Here is an 18,511-nt window from a genome sequence, read left to right as displayed (position 1 = left end):
GTGGCAGTGATTAGTAGGGAGGAGGGAAGTGGGGAGCAGGCTAGGCTGTGTGTTGAATAGGCATCTCACCAGGTTCACAAAGAAGGCTTCAAAGGACTTGTTCATTGCTGGAGCTTTAGAGTGATGCCGGCTTCAGGTACAAGGAGCTGGCGCTGGATTTCACAGACAGAGTCAGCCCTTGGTTCTTCGCCCTGCAGCAAGAATCACTGAGCAGTCTCTTGTCTGCAGGTCCCATACTGCTGCTAACTGTGCGGCTAAACAGCAAGCACTGGGGATGCGCACATCAGCAAGATCTGCTGGTTAGGCAAATATGGCTGGGAAGTCTTGACTTCTCACTGCGCAGCAGAGGTCAACAGACAGTCCCTTCTCCCTGGAAAGAGTTCCTGCTTTTAGCCCCGCGACCTGGGCAGAAAACTCTGGGATTGCACATGAGCAAGTATTGTTTGTAGGTAAAGATTGCTAATTTGCCATGTCCAGAGACTCCCTCCTTATAGTGGTTTCATCCTTTGATGTCTATTCCTGTTATCCTCTAGATATTGTCTTTTAATTATCAAAATTAGCTCAGGATATTTGGTGGGGGTGTGCATTTTGGAATTTTCTTGTTTCGATTTGTATCCAAATCAAAACATCCCCATTTTGTTTTGTACCCAAATTTTCTGAATCCGAATCAGCCCTGTTTTGTTTTGTAGCCAAATTTTCTGAATCCAAATCCGAATTGATTTGGATTTTTAAAAATGGTCCCAGGGCAAAAAGAGTGGGTGGTGGTGGTAGTGTCCAATGGGTGGAAGCTACCACCAGAATTTCAAAGGAATTAGGCAAAGGGCTGATTTTTTTTGTGAATTTTTTTTTACACAACTTTAAGAATTTTCCCATAGGGAATAATGGGGATTCCAGCAAATGTATCGCTTCAAATCAAGGGGAAAGGGATGACACAGAGCAGAGTGTGGTGGGTGGTAGTGCCCAATGGGGGCAAGGAAACTTCCAGAATTATTTCAAAGGAATTGGGCAAAGGGCTGATCTTTTGTGATTTGTTGAAGTTTATGTGTCTTTAAGATTTCTCCCATGGGAAATAATGGAGGTTTCTGCAGCCCCATAATTCCACTTGGGGGGCACTGGGGTTGCCCAGAGCGAGGGGTTGTGTAGTGCACATAGGGTGCCAACCACCCCCACCCCCACAAGCCTGTGGGATACTGGGTTTTGTTGTTTCTGTGGTGTTCATTGTAGATTCTCTGGTAGCATATGAGATTTTCAGTGAAAAACAAGAATCCACTCTCATATGCTACCAGAGAATCTACACTCAGAACACCACAGAAACAGCAGAACCCAGCACCCCATAGGTTAGCAACCCTTCCCCTGGCCAATGTGGGGTCAGTAAAGAGTGGGAAGAAGCAAAAGAGCCAATGGGGAACAAGGAGGGAATTGTCAGCAGGTCAGCCCATGATTTAGGTCACTGATCAGAAGGCTGGAAGGGTGGGAAATTCAATGTGATGTCAAACACAAAATGGAGACTGACTCAGAGATCACCACAAAATGGAGGTCCGAAACAACAAAAGGTTTTGTAGCCGAAACAGGGACGTTTTGTTTTGTATACAAAACTTTTGGATCTGGAAAATGGGTGTTTTGTTTTGTCTACAAAACACCCGAAACAGGCTGTTTTGGGTACAAACCGTTTTGTATCCAAAACGTTTTGCACATCCCTAATATTTGGTCAGTCACGGAACTCAGGATCTGAGTTCATCTCCTGTTAGCAGAGTATTGTTCTATTGTCATTTCCAAAGTGAATTTGCCTCTCTTGGTCCCAAGAATGTTAAAAGTCAGAGGAATTAGTGAAAGAATCAGATCTATTTGTGTGAGACAGCAATTAAATTACTTCTTGTGTACATCTATCTAGTGTAATTATAACAAAAGAGTGTTCAACGTAACATCAAAAAGGGGTGCATGTTTGAGGCTAATTAATGAATACATTTGACTAAGGCAGAAGCATCCTGTCAGCGAGGTAAGGGGATTACCGGAGAGCAAGTTGATTTTAGTAGTGTGAGACCCGTAATCAAGCCTGATCCATTGTGTCTCTTGTGAGTTTCACAAACACTTATACATAATGCTAGATTGCCCCTACCTCCACAAACCATTTACCAGGCAGTCATGAGGTCTGGTTGTCATGCACTGGTCAGTTCATCTGAATGCAGGCATTAATTGATTCCTCAATGAAATGGAATTCAGACACAGGCCTGAATTCTACACAATTCTGGGTTGGTAATTCTGGGTTTAATGTTGCGGTCATGGTGTCCCCAACAGCAGTGGATACTGGGTTACTGATTCTTTTTTTTGACTGTGTTTGAAATGTGCTGGGTGTTGTTTTGTAAATCTGTTGGGAGGGCCAGAATGAGATTAATCCTTTTTTTGTACTGTTTCAAAACATGTGGCTGTGAGTGCAGTGATTCACCTATAGGAAATAATGGGGGACTTGAACTGCCCCATTATTCACCATGGGTAGGTCCTTGGGAGGGACACCAAAATGGGTTGGGGGGTAGGGCATGATGAGTGCTGCCTACCACCCCAAACTCAAAACAATCAGACAATAGGGTGATTTTTTTAAATGAATTTTTGTATTTTTCCTGGGTCAGTAAGTCAACCCTAGCACCTATTAGGGTTATGTTTATGGTTGATTGACCTATTGAACCAGAAAAACAAAACAAAAAACCAAAATGCATTAAAAATCATCTGATTTCCTGATTATTTTGTGGGATGGGTGGTAGGTTGCACCCATTATGCCCTACCACCCAGCTCGTTTTGGTGTCCCTAGGACCTACCCATGAGGAGCAATGGGACGGTTTGTGTTCCCCATTGTTCACTTTGGGTGAACCAATTCGAACCAGTGAGAGTTGGCTCAATGAACAGACCGGACCATCCAGTCCCTTCAGCTAAAGCTGTTTGTGAACCCATGGTCTGGTTTGAATTTGGTAACCAAACTGCAGAAACCAGTTCTGCACACACTCCTATCAAAGAAGTTCGCCCGTCTAGACACTGATATACATTTAATATCACATACAGTTTAGCCCTCAGAGTGCTTGCAGCCAGAAACCATTTATGAACCTTATGCTGATTCACATGTTTGAACTACTGGGAATTCATCACTGTGTGGGTGTTATGCTCCAAGCAAGCTTACAATGCCACAAGACTACAGGAGACTATAGTCATCATATTGGTGCTCAGCACAGCTTTGATGTTGCAGTAGTATATATCCTTCATTAGCCAGTTTTTTGGCAATAGGGCCCAGATATGGCTGGGAAAGATGCCTGCCTGAAACCTTGGAGACCCACTGCCAGTCAGTGTAGACAATACCAAGCTAGATGGACCAATGATCTGATCTGGTATAAGATAGCTTCTTATGTTCCTATGGCCCAGAGGGATCCCACTCTTCCTTTTTAACAAAGGAAACTGAGTAAAAACCAATATGCAGTTAAAGCATATGGGAAAATTCTTACATTTTTAGGTAATATAGAAGAACCATTTAAATGCCTCACTAGGTCCATGTCTCAATCACTTTTCACTTAGCCCAAAATGTGTTATTGTCATAAATTCTACAATTAACTGAATGACAAGATGGAAGAGCCTTTGTGGCAAAGCAACTGATGGAGCTATTAAAAAGAGGCCGTAAACTCAAACTGGGCTGCAATGACATGTAAATGGATGATGGTAAAGGCAAATCAATGCTGTTACATCCTGAGTTTTACAATATCTCTGTATGCACATCAAACCTTTAAATAGCTAAGCATTGTTTGATTTAATTAGTTTTCTTCAGTTTGGTGTGAGAAATGCTCCCAGTAGCCTAATATCTTCTTCTTTTCTTTATGAAAGGGGGAAAAAAACCCTAGCTAAAACCTGCCCCATATGGTCAGATGGAATATCATCAGAATCTTTAAAAAATTCCCCTCTTTTATTTAATAGGCAAATTTAAAGTGTTTATGTTCAGCTTGCTGAGTCAATGTTTAAACATAAAAGTTCAGCGTTCCGCAGGTTATTATCTGCCTTCTTAAAATTAAGCTATTTGGCTCTAGGTGCTAGAAACACGGGTTTCCTTCTCTGCTTTTCAAGTGAGGACACAGAGCTCCAAGATCAATCTTACAGGCTGTTTGTCTGGTAAATTCCAGTGGTACAAATCTAAAGGCCTTCCAGGAGTTGTATCAGTCAGAACAGCACACACTTCCTAATACATGGGATTGTAGATTCCAGGGCGTCCTTGGGAAACTGCTTTCCACAGGTGCCCTGCTACTCAGGTTGGACAAGAAGAATCATTACCACCTTTGAAGGTCATGGGCACAGAAAGTGGTCTCAGAGGTCAGCACTGTTGAGAGCTCTGGGCACCTGGCCAAAGATACTGATTCCTCATGCTGACCATGATTATATGTTCTCTGGTCTGACCCACTACCAAAGGTTGTCTCCACTATGTCCTTACTAAAGCTGCTTTACAGGTTATACTACATGTAGTAGGGGCAGCAGGGTTGAACCAGCTTTCCTCACTTCCATTTTCTCTGCATGATCCTCCTAACTTCAGAGACAAACTATGGGTGAACAAACTCCATGTCATGCAGATTCAGATGTCATGCAGAGATAGGACTTTAACCTGATTGTCATAATCCCCTTTCCTTCACAGTGGAGAAAATATTGTACTTTTGATGCTGTTGTAGTATGAGCCAGGATCTGACATATGTCCAAACTGGGTGATCCTGGCTTATTCTAGCCAGAGTTTCCAAAAAAACCAAGATCTGAAGCTGGGATTGGATAGATCAGGGTCCCCTGGTTCAGATATCACAACAGACCCTAAGGCAATTCTCATGAACAGCCTAATTTAGGCAGCCCAAGTAGACTCTATGCATGTGCAGATCCTATATATGTAGACCCTTTTAGAAGTTATGTTGAATACAGAGGACAGAACAAGTAACCCCAATCCCCCCACCGTTTGTGTACATCATAATTGTGAAAAGGGCTTGTGAGGAAGAGATCTTCCAGAAAGGTCTCATCCTTTGAACCAGGATTAACTCATGACTTTGGGATAGTGGGGAGGATGGTTCCACTACCTGGGATAGTCCTGGAAAAAGACTAACACGTATATATTTTTATTGTGGTTTTTATGGTTGTTGTGCAGCAGGGAAATGACTTGACTAGCAAGTCAGAGGTTGCTGGTATGAATCCCCGCTATTATGTTTCCCAGTCTATGGGAAACACCTATATCAGGCAGCAGCAATACAGGAAGATGCTGAAAGGCATCATCTCATACTGCACAGGAGATAACAAAGGTAAACTCCTCCTGTATTTTACCAAAGACAACTACAGGGCTCTGTGGTTGCTAGGAGTTGACACCGACTCAACGGCACACTTTACCTTACTTTTAAACCACATACACCACCATATATCAGGCAAATATGACAGACAGACAGACAGAAAATCTGTAACAACTCTGGCATCTGAAGTTGGATATAGACTTTTCTGGCCAGATGTCAAACTTCACCCATCTATCAGAGTACAGACACTTGGAGCTGAGTGGGAGAAGCTTTCTTAGAGCCATCATGATGAAGCCATCACCTGCAAATCAGCTAAGCAGCCAGTGTCAGACACTTTTAAAGGGAACTAGGATAGAACTTCAGGCTCCTTCTCTTCCATTACATTGACATCAGTAGGAAAAGTTTTCCTTGTCAGATATTAAGGTCATTCACATGACCATAAATCCTAGGGATGGGGAAGGCGGTGGGGGGTGGGGGAGGCAAGAGCTTTCTTATCTTCCCCCACATGACTAGGGGTTTGTTTCCTTGTTGCGTTGCACACACGCACGCATGCATCTGCCAAGAATGCATACGCATATGATGGGTGCACGCGAGCCCGGTACTTCTGGCCACTTCCAGCCAATGAGGGCAACGGGGCGGCAAGGAGCTACACTACCACCCCAAGGGGCTTTGAGCCAATGGAGCGCCGGCAGGGGAAATGCAGCGGGAGGGGTAAGTGCACCCTCTCCAGCCCTTAAGGGAACACCCCCACTGCCTTTGAAAGCCAAAACAGTCCTGGTGGCTGAAACGTTTCGAAGGCCTCTATAATGGCCTCTGAAATGTTTCGGGCTCAAGCCTAATCACCACTTTAGTGAGCAGTGCGGCAAGAGAGTGGCCAGGTTAAATCCGGCCTCTAGAAAGCCCACAATGCACCATGCTGCTCACGTGGTGTATTGAAGGCTGTCCTGAAGCTCCTTCCTCTGGCCCCTATGGTATGAAGGGCTGCCGGCAGCCCGAACAGGGGTTCAAGCAGTCTGTGCTGCAGCACCACTGGGGGCTGGAGGTAACAGGGCACATGCACACCCTCTTACCTCAGTAAAAGCCCAGGTAAAAATCCTGGGCTACCTAGTGCTGCACATGAGCAGCCTTCATTAATTTAATTTAATTTCTATATTGCCCTTCCAAAAATGGCTCAGGGCGGGTTACACAGAGAAATAATGAATAAATAATATGGATCCCTGTCCCCAAAGGGCTCACAATCTAAAAAGAAAAATAAGATAGACACCAGCAACAGTCACTGGAGGTACTGGAGGCCTTACCCATGTAGGGCTGCAGAAGCCCAGTTCGGGCTGCTTGTATGTACAGCCCCATTAGCTGTAGGAGAGACAATCTGTGCCAGGGTCCCTTTTCTCCATGACAAAGTGTATACTGTTTGGGCTGCCCTGCTACTTTTTTGGGGAAAAAAGTTAAATCCATCAGTATGGGTGATTGGCTTAATCTAACGAGTAGTTTGGTCCTCAGGCTATCCTAAGTTAATTTAACATATATGTTGCCTTGATGTCCTTGGAGAAAGTTAAAAAGGCAACAGATCAATGTTCACAATTGGAATATGTTATTTTAAGCACATATTCTGAGGATCACTGTAGCTGTAGAAATTGGTATTTGAAAAGCACAGGTTTCCGGTCGACTGACAAACAGACAGTACTGTGATGCATTTTTTATATGTGACATATATCCTGGTTCAGAGGATCGACGGAGGTGTTAACAGTGTGGAACCTTTAAACAGTTTCCCCCCTAGTTGAAGCTCCTCACACTCACAAATACAGAAGGATCACAGAGAACGATAATAGCTTGCCACTGTGGTATAAAACCATTAGATTGTTGGGAAAATTCCAAGCCAGCCCTGGTTTACCTTGGCTGCTGCAGAAGCCCCATGCTGAGCAGAGACGTATCTGATTGACCCATCATCCCTGCTGGAAGCCTCTCCTCTTCTTCTAGCCTTGACTTGTGTGACCTCAAAATAAAGCACTGATATTTTACAATTCATGACACAAAAGGAAAGGGAAAATGAAAGTGGAATATATTATTAGGGAGATAATTTGCAAGAGCTGCTATCTTCTGAATATCTTAACTCCTGGCAGAGGCAGTTTTTCTTTATACACCAACTGTGATGATGGGTATTTTTTTCCCCTTTAAGCACACTTCTTCTCTAGGGAAAGAGGATTAATGAAGACAGAGGTAGCAACCTTTCTTCTCCCCCCCACCTCCCTGCCAAAAGATAGGAAAGAAAATGCCATATCAACAATATATCAGTGTCAGCGTCTTATCTTACCCGCCATATCTGTGCTTGAGAGTTACATATACACCCCCTTCTGTGCATTTTCCTTAGAAGAAAGTCTCTCCAGAGGCCACTGGAGAGGAAGTAATCCTTATGTATTTCTTGGGGATTGATCCTAGGTAGGTGTGCATTGGATTGCAGGTTCAGGAAAACATTTTAAAAGGGGAAAATGCGAGGACTCTGTCCTGGTTATATTGTATATCCTAGTTAAATGCTGGTTAACCACAGCAGTTTTGCCAGGATAGCCCTGAAATTCTAGGTTCTCACAAGCAGCTTAGGAACATAGGAACCTGCCATATACTGAGTCAGACCATAGGTCCATCTAGCTCAGTATTGTCTTCACAGACTAGCAGTGGCTTCTCCAAGGTTGCAGGCAGAAGTCTCTCTCAGCCCTATCTTGGAGAAACCAGGGAGGGAACTTGAAACCTAGATGTTCTTCCCAGAGTGGCTGCATCCCCTAAGGGGAATATCTTACAGTGCTCGCACATCAAGTCTCCCATTCATATGCAACCAGGGTGGACCCTGCTTAGCTAAGGGGACAAGTCATGCTTGCTACCACAAGACCAGCTCTCCTCTCAAATCGTCTCAAATACTCTCACTAATCCTGATTAACCTTTTAACCAGGATCATTGTGATTGTGTGAACCCAGCCTATGTATAATAAAAACATAAGAAGAGCTTTGCTTTATCAGGCTCAAGGGTTTTCTAGTCCAGCATCATGTTTCCCACAGTGGCTCACCAGATGCCTCTGGAAAGCCCACAACCAGGAGATTAAGGCATGACCCCTCCCCTGCTTTTGCTCTCCTGCCACTAGTATTCAGAGGTATCCTGCCTGAAGGCAGACTATAGCCATTAAAACTAGCAGCAATCAATAAGACTTTTCCTCCTTGAACTGGAGAAAAACGGAGTTAGCCTTTGTAGCAATCGGCCCTCCCTTACCCTAAAGAGTGAACTGGAAGTGAACCCTGTCCTGACTGACAGGCTAGGGAACAGCCACTCAGCACACAGTGTGTGGGACCTTGAGGGCCATGCGGCAGGAAAAGAAGTGTGTCCTTGTTGTCAGCAGGAGCTAAGAGGGAGATGAGAGAGGATGGGTGGAAAGTTGATTGAGCCACAGCAATGGAGCTTTTGCTGCCTCATAATCAAAAGCTAGCCTGAAGAATTCTCTCATGGAAGGACATCTGCAGATCCTTGAGGGACAGGATTGTAGGAAGCTTGAAATCTCTCCAGGAGTTTGGGGTGAGTTTCAAAGGGGAAGGAAGCCAAGGCTTCTGGGCTTCTGCACAGTTTAGGCAGGGGACAGTTTGTTAGCTTGAGTTAGATTTCTTTTCTTTTTTTTGTGCTATGCAAATCCTTATAACTGGTTTATTGTGTTTGTATTTGTAATGTAACAAATTAAAAGAAACTAAGACTGTGCCCTTTCTTTCCAGCTAGGGTGTTTCACAAGTCTCTGTAAACTCTCAAGGGGGCTTTTTGTATTTTCTTGCATTTATGTTCTATGCAACTAGGTAACCACAATTTTTAAAGTGTGCCAGCCCAATATAATCTGAGGGTGTTTTTTGAAGTATTTTTGCAAGTACTGAGTGTTTCTGTTACCTGTAACCAAAAGCCGAGAGAGCCTCAGACTGAAGCAGTCTGTAGTATTTTGAATAAAGTGTTTTTCTTTTTCTTCTTTATATTTTACCTGCCTCTAGGTGGATTTTTAACTCAAGAAAAGGGGTTTTACTCTGGTGCAAACATGTATCAAATTTGATTGCTCAGCAAATCACTACCAAGTGTTCTTTTCACATGTAGGCTGCACATGGAGGGTTTTTTTATTTTACCATTGGTAAAGAGAAGGAGACTTTTCCCTGGAATTTTGTCCACACCAGGGAGGGATTAAACTCTGTTAAAAAGTGGGCATGGTGGCAGTGATATAACTACCAAGGAACAGTTAAGTTTTCAAGGAACAACATTTGTTGAGCAAACATGGAGGGAATTATGCAGCATTTTCCTTTCCCTCACGTGGGCTTGCTCTGAGACAAAGGCTGGACTTAAATCCATGAATTCGCTACAGCCTCCCTCAGTGGAGTTTCCATGAAAGACTAAGGGGCATTAATTAAATATAGTTATAAATGTACTTGTACAGACTTTATGTGATCCAATCTGGAAAATATATGGGTGGTGATAGTTGGAATTCTAGTAGGATTGAAAGGAATCATCATTGGGGTGCGAAAGAGGGCTGCCAAATTATCTGGAATTGCTACTCTGTCTTTTAACAGCTGCATGACAAACAGAGTTGAAAAAAATACAGCAGAGTTTGGGAGGTGTTTCTTCCGATCATTGCCTCCAGCACCACACAGCAAGCTTCTTGCAAATTACAGGAACCTTACATTTAGTAAAAGAAAATTGAACCCTAGTATTTAGTAAAAGAAAATTGAGAAAGTATACAGAATTTCCTGAATTCTCACCAAAGCCTGTAGTACTCAAGCAGTTTAGTCAGAGTTGGTCACATTCTGCCTATTGTCTATAGATTGTACTCTCTCCCTTACGTTGCTTCATCCCCCATCCCCTTTCCCATCTCTGCTGGTGCTGCTGACATGCTGCCACAAGAAGACTTTCCAGGCTGATCTGTAGCTGGCCTCTCTCTTTCTGTCTCCACTGTGTTCTTTCCCCAGCTGACAAGCCAGCTGGCAGCTAGGGGTGTACATGAAACCAGTATGCACGGTTCAGTTCAAGTCCAAATCAGACTTGAGCAGAACTGGGAATGTTCAGTTCCCCCCGCCCCAAACAGTCATGCATATGGCTGGTGTGCATGCATGGCAGCCTCCAAAATGGCTGCCACCAGTGTGAAGAGGCCCAGAATGGGCCAAAAACAGCCCATAAACCACCTGAACCAGGCCAGATTGAGACTGTGGGGAGGCCAGCAGAGGGAGAGAGAACTGTCAGAGACCCTCACGGCAGTGCCCTCCAGAGGCGGTGAGTTCTTATATATAGTTAGAACCCCTGGACTGGGGGGGGGGTTTCGGCTTATGGGTGAGCCAGGGGTGAGCCCTTGAGCTGTCTAAGTTCGATGCTGAATGTGCTCGAGCTCGAGCCAGTTTGTACATCCCTACTGGCAGCCTCTGCTGCCAATGAGGTAAGAGCTCCGGATCAGGAGCTGTGGGGAAAGTGCCCAGAATTTGGGAGTTGGACATCCCAATAGTGTTGAACCTAACTTGTGTATAGGACTATGCTATTTGTAATTTGTTCTCCAGCTCTGTATGGTTTGAGGTTAAGAGTCAAACCATATGGGAGCCAGCATAGCATAGTGGTTGGACTAGGACTGGGAAGACCCGAGTTTGAATCTGCATTCAACCATGAAACTCACTAGGTGACTCTGGGCCAGTCATGTATCTCTCAGCCTAACCTACCTCACAGGGTTGTTGTGATGATAAACGTAACCATGTACACCGCTCTGAGCTCCTTGGAGGAAAAACGGGATATAAATGGAAAAAATTAAATTAAATTAAAAATTAATAATAAAAAGAGTCTGAGATTTCTTTTTCACAATCACAGTGATCCTAGTTAAAGAATTAATTACTGAATCCCATGGAGCTGATTTTGAAAACGGATATTTCCTGGGCAATCCTGGGCAAATCACTGTGGTTAAACTGCATGTGTGGTTAAGCTGCATTAAACGAAGATAGATAACCAGGGTTATCTATCCTGGTTAAATGCAGTTTAGCTACAACAGGATTGCCTGGGAAGTCTTCTCACAATGAGCTCTGTGGGACTCAGCAATCCTGGTTAACTTTTTCAAGTCAAAGCTTCCATGAATTTCACTGAAACTACTTTTAAAGTCAGCTGTTGTCAGGCTCTGACTGGGTTACAGGCAGCAGCATTGATTTCCTGGTGAGCCCCTCTCCTGTGCACCCTGTCACCATCGGAGTGTGGCCACCCCTTCCTTCTCCGTGGTTGCAGGCACCTGTTGTCACACTCTGATGGCAACAGGGCGCACAGGAGAGGGACACACTGGGAAATTTGCATTACTGCCCAGTAACCCAGTTCGAGCCTGGCTGTTGTGGGTTGCTGTCTAAGTCTGATACTATGGCAGCTTGATTTCTGTGCTGACATATCTGATTCTTAATTGGAACCCCAAACACTGAACATTGGATCACAACAGATCCTCAGTGTTATTGTTTCTGTACCACTTTTGTGTTTGTTTTATTTAGTAGTTGGTGGCAAGAGTACATTACTAGGGATTTGACTCGTTAGGAAAAATATTTGGTTGCTTTGCTTTGGACAAGTGCAACAAAAATGCCAAAATCAATGTGACAAAATGGTCTCTTCAAGTCTTACCATTGAGTCTAAATATTTTATAGACCCTGTGCAGACAACACAAGGCAAAGTAAGGCATTTCCACTTGATGGCTGTGAATTATGAAGCAGCTTCCCGTTTTCTTGAGACCCTAGGTGAGATCTAGGAATGCTTGCCAAAATGTGTCTTGTAAATAAATCAGCTTTATCTAAAATCCAAGCACTTTAGACAGATGGCCGTTTAGAATTCAGTATTTCACTTGGGAGGGGAAAAGTTGAGAGAAAAAGTGAAGATAACAAACACTGCATTACAGCCTAATCTTATGGTGTAGGTTATTAATTGTTATGTGCATTCAATTTGGGGGGGGGGTACAAATACACTGTTGAATTGAAAGTGCCAACTAATTAAAATAAGGAAAATAGATATTCTTAGCCCCAGATTTAAAATGTCTGCTAGCACTCCATTAAGGTGATGTCTGATTTATTCAGAGCAATGGAAATGATTAATGGACAACATTTGAGTGTTTATTATACAGCAGGCCCATATGCAGAAGTGGATGCCGACCAGATGATACTATAAAATGCATTACACACACTGACACTCCAGCAGGTATCCTGTGAGATTAACAGCTTCCATAAACATATTTTGCTGGGATAGACAGCTACAAAGGCAATTCTGCATGAAACCAGATATATCAACTAACATAAGGCTTGGTTGACCCATGCATGTTCACTGCTTGATTTTTGTGCACTTGATTACTCAACCCTTGGGGCTAGTTCACATATCAAGTGTAAATCGGGTGATACACATGAATTAAGCTACACAGTGGTGCCAGCAGTTGATATGTGAACTGACTCATGAAAACTGATTCTTGGACTGGAAAAAAGAATATGAAATATTCTTATTTCATATTGGTACTGCCGTTTTGTTACTGAACAATATTTAAATAAAATTTTGTTTTTTTAAATGTCTTCTGTCCAAGAAGATAAGAGAGTTTATCAATGAAGCTAGATCTGAATTATTCATGCATGCAAATTATAATTTGTTATCATAATCATGTGAAGAACAGATGTGTCTAAACCCAAGCTTTGGTGAATGACAGCTAAATGTGTGAACTGACTTAATATTGTGTGTGTGTGTGCGTGCGTGCGCACATGTGCATGCATGCATGCAGGAATACACAGATTCTGCTTCAAAGGTTCATACCAGTAAGTCATTGCAGGAAGTCAGTGATCAAATGAAAAACATCCATGTATGAGTCACTGGAAATTCTGGATGATGATGATTTTTGTTTCAATGGCAAACTTTCCAAAGTAATAATGTAGCTAGTGAACTACTGGGCGAGTTCACATGACTGAAATCTGAGTAGGAGGTTTGCCCAGCCAGGGTAGGAGAGCCGGGCATGGTGTGAACTCCAACATCTGGGTTGGAGGAGTAGAGGCTGAATGTATGGGAGGCAGGAGCTGGTCTGACAGTTTTCCCTCCACCCACAGTAAAATGCTGAGGAAAGAATCTGGGTAGGGTGTGCCCATGCAACCCATCTCCCATCTCCCACACAATCACTTTCCATTCTTCCTACCTTGATCATGTAGTTCACATGACTGCTGATCAGTGACATGTCCAGCTCTCTCCTACCCTGGCTGGGCACTCCCAGATTTCTATTGTGTGAATTAACCTATTCTATGACATAAAACTCAACCATCTTTTTTTATAACACTGACACCCTTTTGACTCTATTGTTTCTTCCAAAATGGTGTGAAATAATTTCTCTTAGTCAAATCCTCTCACTTTTAATGAACACAGGAATATTATATGTCTCTCAGGGCTTCATCTTATCTCTGATACTTTTTAAAATGTACATGAAACCACTGGGTGAGATCATCAGGAGATTTGGAGCAGAGTGTTATCAATATGCTGATGACACTCAAATCTATTTCTCCATTATCCATCTCCATCAGGAAATGGCATAACCCACCCCCCATGCCTGCCTACAGGAAGTAATGGAATAGAGGAGAGATAAGAAACTGAATCCAAACAAGATGGAGGTACTAATTGTTGGAAATTCTCTGTGGTGAGAGAACCCCTTTCTCATTATAGCAGAGTGCACAGAGGCACAACACAGCGGTAGTTTAGTTAGGCATGCGTGTATGCTGAGAGTAAAGTAACTTGGAGCCAATTCATAGTTTCAAATCAATATATAAGGCATTTATTAAGGAACTCCATTCTAGATAGGAAAGTGAGGAGTTAGGATCTCTAATCTATCTATCTAGCTGGATGCAGATGGATTCTGCATCTTCTCTGCACACATGGTGCAGGGAGAGAGGCTTGCCATGTTGCAAGGTAGAAGGGCAGGTATGGAAGAGAGAGAGGAAGAAAGTTAATCCCTAAGAGTACCAATCTACATTTCAAAGGGATAGTATCAGAGCAGTGGAAAAGGGATGACCAATGTCTTGACCCTCTAGCCCTCTGACTCACTGGTCTGTCCTCCACTGTCTGAGACAAAGAGACAGCGCAAAGTCCTTTAACTTCCAACACTAATGGTAAGGGGTCATACTTGGAGGGACATGATAGAACTTCCTGTTCTAGATGGGGTTGCACTCCCCACAATGGAACAGGTATGTAGCTTGGGGGTGCTTCTGGACAGGCCTCACTCTGGTTTCACAGGTTGAGTCTATGGCCAGGAGCACTTTTGATCAACTTCGGTTGCTATGACAGCTCTGTCCATTCCTTGAAGAGAATGATCTCAGAACTGTGGTGCATTCTTTGGTAACCTCTAGGCTTAACTACTACAATGCACTCTATGCAGGGCTACCTTTGTATATAGTTGGGAAACTTCAGTTGCTCCAAAATGCAGCAGCTAGATTGGTCTCCAGGGTTTCTCAGAGAGACCATATTATTCCTTTTTTAAAATAATTGCATTGGCTGCCAATAGGTTTCCAGGCAAAGTACAAAGTGCTGGTAATTAAAGCCCGAAATGGCTTAGGATTGGGTTACCTGGGAGAGTGCCTTCATCTGCATGATCCCCTCCTCACATTAAAGTCATCGAGAGAGATCCGTCTCCGGATGCTGTCAGCTCGTCTGGTGGCGCCTAAGAAATGGGCCTTCTCTTCTCAGGAGCAGACTTTCTCATTCCACTCCTGGGCTGTGGAATGCACTCCCTATAGATATTTGAGGCTTAACATCTTTATCAGCCTGTAAAAGAGCCCTTAAGATGCATTATTTTAGCCTGGCTTTTAGTTTGAATGTTTAATCTGAATGTTTTAAATCACTGTTGTTTTAGTAGTTTGTTTTATTGTGTATTTACTGTTGTGAACCGCCTAGAGCCTCGGAGTCAGGTGGTGGTGGTGGTACATCTGGGGCATTTTGAAAGTAATTTGAGATCACCACCAATTTTTATTTATTTGTAAAATTGAACTTTCATCCATGGGACTAATGCATGTAGTGAGGGGTTTGCTTCAAAAAGACAAGGGCAATCATGTTGTAATGGATATTGTAGCCAAATGCTATATATTTATTTTATTTATTACATACCTATACCTTGAGGCTACACACTGTTTACTATACATGTATAAGAATTCTGTTCTTCCTCTACAAATAAAACCTTGAAAATAGAGCAGCATGAAGCCACCCACCCAAATCCTGAGATTTTTATTCATATATGTAATATCTTAAATTCTCAACATAGACCGTAATGTCTCCAAATACTAAAGTACAATGAAATGATTAGCTGCCATGAGGCAGCTGCCAAAATTAGCTCTGCTGATCCTGGGACCAGGTAAAGTGCCTTCCCCAAATGAAAATGAAAATAAATGTGATTCATTTACTCCATTTCATTTTTCATTCATTTTGGAACAAATGAAAATGATCTAAATAGTTTACTTTTCAGTTTACTTTTTTCATTTGTTCCAATGAATGCACAGCTCTACTAATGATGTATTTATGAAATAAGAACCAACCAGCTTCTCGCACTTATTTGCAAAATCAGAAAATCGCAGTGGATGTCATTTACCTCTCTCTCTTAAAAAAAAAATGTTTCAGTTTCTTAAAGTGTGGTTATGAACATAGATACCCACCCTTCTTTGCTAGCTAGAACTCAAACATTCCACTTCAGTTCTCTGTCTGAAACATATCACTAGAGGATGTGCTATGCATTTTCCATGAAAAAACTTTCCCCTAGGGATGTGTAAAGCCCCCCGGTATGTTGCTACAAGTACTGTAACACTTTTTAAGAAAAGGGGGGGGGGAGACAATCAGAGGCATGCCTGTTTAGAAGGAGGTCATGTTGAGATCTATGGAACTTACTCCTAGGTAAGCATGCACAGTATTGTAGCCTTTAGAATCTCATCTTGGGAGGTTTTGTTTTATTATCTAGCTGTTACTGAGTGGGTGCATTTAGTGTATTTATTTCAGGGAGATAAGCAACCCTATATAGAGACTCTTAAAAAGCTCTCATTTTAAAGAAGTATGGAAATAAGTGATTTAAGTAGTCTCTTTTGTAAAATATGGGTCCAAAATGGATAGCTGTGTAGTGGAATCCTATTCATGTTTCCTCTGAAGAAAGTCCCATTGAGCTTAATGGATCTTCTTCCTAATAAGTATTCTTAGGATTGCAAAAATACTTAGACAATGCTTATGGAATATAAGTGGTTTATTATAGGGGTGTGCACAAAACCAGCTGGTCGGGTTTAGTTCAAGTCCAAACTGGACTTGAGCCAGACCGAGCCAGTTTGATTCTGCACCCCCTCCCCCCACGTTCGGTTCGGAGGTGGGTGGGTTTCGTGGTTTTTAAAAAAAATCATTTTTTTAACAACTTGCCCCCTCCAGGGTCCTTATCCCAGGCTGCAGGGGTGTGTGTGTCTAGAGCCTCCCCTTCCTTCTGCTAGCCTCTATTACTAGCAAAATCACCCCATTCAAGTGGTCTTCAGCCTGTTCTGGGCCTGCCATCCATCACAGTGGCCATTTGGGAGGCTGCTGCACGTGCCCAATGGGCCTCTGTGTGGCTGGGTTTTTCACCTTGCTCGGGGGGGTGGGGGGGTGGGATACATATTTATATCAGTTTCAACAGGCTCCCACTTCGGCTGTTTGTTTACAAAAGCCACTTCTCCTGCCAAGTACACAAATAAGAATGCATCTTTCACTACTATATTTGGTTCTTTCAAGAGCCTTGCTTGGATCATTTCCCCATAGGATCTTCATATCGTTTAATCTCTAAGCCCCTCAAGGCAAAGACATTTTCTTTGTTTGGATCTCTTTACCCTAACAACACAATTAGAGCTTGGATAATATTCTTGAATTTCATAACCAGGTTCTCCACAACTTCTTCCATGTAATTTAATTACAATTTTAAATAAGACCAGCTTTTACACTGATCCCTGTGGTTATCCCAATTTCCCTAGATAACGCCATACTTTGCTGTTCTTCATTAACCTTTATTGATTGTCGTGCAGTGGGCTTCACTCCTCTTAAGCAAGCTAATTTAAATTTTTAACTTCAAGTGAGATTTAGTGAGGCAGCTTTACTGCAATGCAAGAACATTTGACCTGCTGAACAGCTATGATCCATAAATTTTCTAGTTAAATGTTTAAAAACTGAATCTAATGAAAGCATTAGTATTTTATTTTCACACTTTTACCATTCCTGTTGCTAATGGAAGATGTCAGGAATCATCAGAGGCCCACAATGCTTTTGATCCTATTGTCTCCTTTGGACATACCAACCTTAGAATTAATTGTGGTGATATGAAATTAATGCTCATATTGTGTGCTCATATCTCAATATGAGACTGAGCAGATGATAGGTGCTATCACTGATTATCTATCCAGGACCCAAATGCAATTCTGGTTGCTGAATCAAATGAGAAACTGCATATCCAGCTATAAATATGCACATAGAAACCCGCTTCCAAGTGTAAACACTCCTAGCTGGATATGTGCATATATGAATTGTCTCCTTCTATTAACTTTCTTGAAAAGTTATATTTTTGTGTTCATTTACATGGGAGAGAAGTAGTGTGCTGGCTAGCAATGCCATTCCTTGGCCATTAGGCCTGAGAATGATTGAAAAATCGGATTTGGATCTGGTCAGATCCAGAAACATAAATGCCAGTTTGAGTCCTTTTGGACCCTTCAGAAGATTGGACTTGGTAAAGTCAGGGTTGGTAAAATTGGCAAATAAATAAATAAATAAATAATCCCCATAGAAGTCTATGGGGAAAGAAAGAAAAAATAGTCAAAAAATACTGGCTAGCTTGGGAGCTCTAAAAGCTGGCACACAAGAAGATAAGGATGGTTGGACTCTGTGAGGCAACAAACCCTCCAAGCCAGCCAGCCTCTTAAGTGGTGTCAAGGGAGTTAGTGCTCCCTTAGCCCCATTTTTTAAATCGTCTGCCAGTGCCGGGGGAACTGTGGAGCTCCTGGCTGGAGCTGGCAGAATCCCCATAACTTGCACAGTGCACTATGGGAGTTCAGGGGTAGGGTGATGCTTCCCAGCACACCAAACCTCTGTGCTGCCAGAGAAGGCAGCTGCATGCCTCTGCACCCAGACCAGAAGCAATCAACATCTGTGGGGAGGTAAGCTTTTTGAGGCTTCCTCCCCACTCTTCCTCTAGCCCTTGATCTCTGATCGTGGGAAAAGGC

Source organism: Hemicordylus capensis, chromosome 4 (assembly GCF_027244095.1).
Source record: "Hemicordylus capensis ecotype Gifberg chromosome 4, rHemCap1.1.pri, whole genome shotgun sequence".
In the NCBI taxonomy this organism is placed as follows: domain Eukaryota; kingdom Metazoa; phylum Chordata; class Lepidosauria; order Squamata; family Cordylidae; genus Hemicordylus; species Hemicordylus capensis.
The sequence above is the reverse complement of the archived record's forward strand: the minus strand, read 5'-3'. Positions refer to the sequence as shown.